This window comes from Triticum aestivum, chromosome 2B (genome assembly GCF_018294505.1).
Source record: "Triticum aestivum cultivar Chinese Spring chromosome 2B, IWGSC CS RefSeq v2.1, whole genome shotgun sequence".
Lineage (NCBI taxonomy): Eukaryota > Viridiplantae > Streptophyta > Magnoliopsida > Poales > Poaceae > Triticum > Triticum aestivum.
The window spans coordinates 66,745,594-66,748,267 of NC_057798.1; positions in this window are offsets into that span (position 1 = coordinate 66,745,594).

The window sequence follows — 2,674 nt, forward strand, 5'->3', positions numbered from 1 at the left end:
TTTTTCCTTCAACAAATTGTTTTCTTCTTCAACTAAATTTAACCTCTCGACAATAGGGTCGGTTGGAATTTCCGGTTCAACAACCTCCTAGATAAATAAAATCTATGTCACGTTGGTCGGCATAATTGTCATAAACAATAAATGAACCAATAGTTATGAAAAGATAATATATACCACATCTGAATCATAGACAGGACGAGGGCCGACGGGGGCGGATACCAAAACCATCGCACTATATAAGATGCAATAATAAAAGTAAGAAAATTATACAAGTATCTATATAAATATACAAGTAAGATTTTTTTTCCTTTCAGAAAAAAGATAAGAACAAGAGGCTCACCACGGTGGTGCCGGTGACGAGATCGGCGCGGGCGATCGACGGCGGTGAAGACGGGGACGTGACGTGATGGACCGCTAAACCTAGACAAGTATTGAGGAAAATGGAGCTTGGAGGTCAAGCTTGGAGAGGAGAAAGCTTAAGTAGTGTGGCTCGGGCATTCCATCGAACACCTCGTGTGCATAGGAGGTGAGCTAGAGTACCACAAAGCTCTCCCTCGCCGGCCACGAAAAACAGAGCACTGGGAGTGCTCTGCTCGCGGGCGAGGGGTAGATATAGGCAACTAATTAGTCCCGGTTCGTGCCACGAACCGGGACTAAAGGGCAGCCTTTGGTCCCGGTTCACTCCACCAACCGGGGCCACTGGTGGTTGGCCAGGAGCGAGGCGCATTGGTCCCGGTTCCTCCCACCAACCGGAACCAATAGGTCCAGCCGAACCGGGACCAATGGCCCACGTGGCCCGGCCGGCCCCTAGGGCTCACGAACCGGGTCCAATGCCCCCATTGGTCCCGGTTCTGGATTGAACCGGGACTAATGGGCTGACCCGGCCTGGACCATTGTCCCCTTTTCTACTAGTGAGTGTCCAAATTGTTTGTGAAACTTATCCAGTCAATTATGCTGAAATTTCACCTAATTTCTATTTTTGGCATTTGGAAGACTCTAGAACCAGAAGGATCTCTCCTTTGTGCTTAGAAACATATAGTCCCTCTGTAAACAAATATAAGACATTTTAGGTCACTACTTTTGTGATCTAAAACGTCTTACATTTGTTTACAGAGGGAGTAGTTAGTACTTGTTATGTTTGTTTGAGCTTTGGTTGCATTCCATGTGTTGCTCTCCATGTACTACTATCTGTTTATCGTTGACATGCTTTCCTGTTGTCGACAACGGCGGGTCTCAGCGGCATGGAGCAGCGGGGTCTCGCCGGTGGACGTGTGATGATGGACGAGCGCAGTATGGTGGCGTTGTCTGGCATCATGGTGGCGTCGACGGCAGCTAGACCGGGCACAGTACATGCAGCAGTACAGCACTTAAGATGGATTGGTGGCAGGTGGCTGCGGCGGCCTCATATCCGGCAGGCGTCCAGGTTGAGGAGTGCGCCGGACTGTGGGTGCCACATACCCGGCAGGCGTCCTGGTTGGGACCTCAGGTTTTAGATGTTAGGTTTGGCTGCGAGGTATGTTTGGTATTAGGCCCAGACTACCAGCATCCCTCCATCAACTGGATAGGAGTAGCGGCAGATGTTGCCTAGATGGTGGCTTTAGTCTTACTTTTGTATGACTTTGTAAGGTCTTCTGTGAATAATTAATAAAGTGGTTGCATCCATCGTTCAGATGCAGAGGCCGGGGGTCCTCCTCCATTTTTTTTTAAAAAATACCTCCACTAAGTAAAACAGGACAGGAAAAAGAGGCAGAGCCCTGTGTAATACACTATACTAATAATGAGTGTCCGGAAATACCTCACTTTCTGTACTTTGTAAGCATATCATTCTTCAGTTCAGCACCCTTTGTTCTTGCTCCGTTTGTGGTTTCCTTCCTATTATGGATACGGGTACGGCGGAGCACAATATGCCCATTCACATGCTAGCTAGCCCAGCACAATATGCCCTACGTCTCGGAGCCCGGAGGCGGTCGACTGGATTATATGCGTATGAGTTAGAGGGGTGCGAACCCTTTATACTGACGAGGGGGGTGGCTTATATAGAGTTCGCCAGACCCCTCCAGCCCTCAGTTATGCAGGGTTTAAAGTACATTAAGATCGGGAGTTACTGGTAACGCCCACATAAAGTGATATGAAGACCATAAAGGCTACATAATGACAGACCGTTACACGCAGAGTGACTTTAGATCTCCTGGTTGTCGAGTGGTTGGCCTCACGGTCGAGTGGATGGTATCATGGTCGAGTGTCCTCGAGTCCGTCGAGTGGAACACTTCTGAGTTGATTGACAGGTGGTTTCTTCTAGAGATGTCCTTGGGTGGGGTAGTTTGGACAGGTCCATGACCCTACCCTAGGTACATAGCTTCATCAATGACCGTAGTTTGAGGAGTTCATGTATTCACTAAGTGTTAATGCTTTGGTCCGGTACTCTATTAAAAGGAGGCCTTAATATCCCTTAGTTTTCAATAGGACCTCGCTGCCACGGGAGGGTAGGACAAAACATGTCATACAAGTTCTTTTCCATAAGCACGTATGACTATATTCCGAATACATGCCTACATTACACTGATGAATTGGAGCTAGTTCTGTGTCACCATATGCTATAACTGTTGCATGAGGAATCGAATCCGACATAATTATCCATCAATGATCCAATGCCTACGAGCTTTCCACATATTGA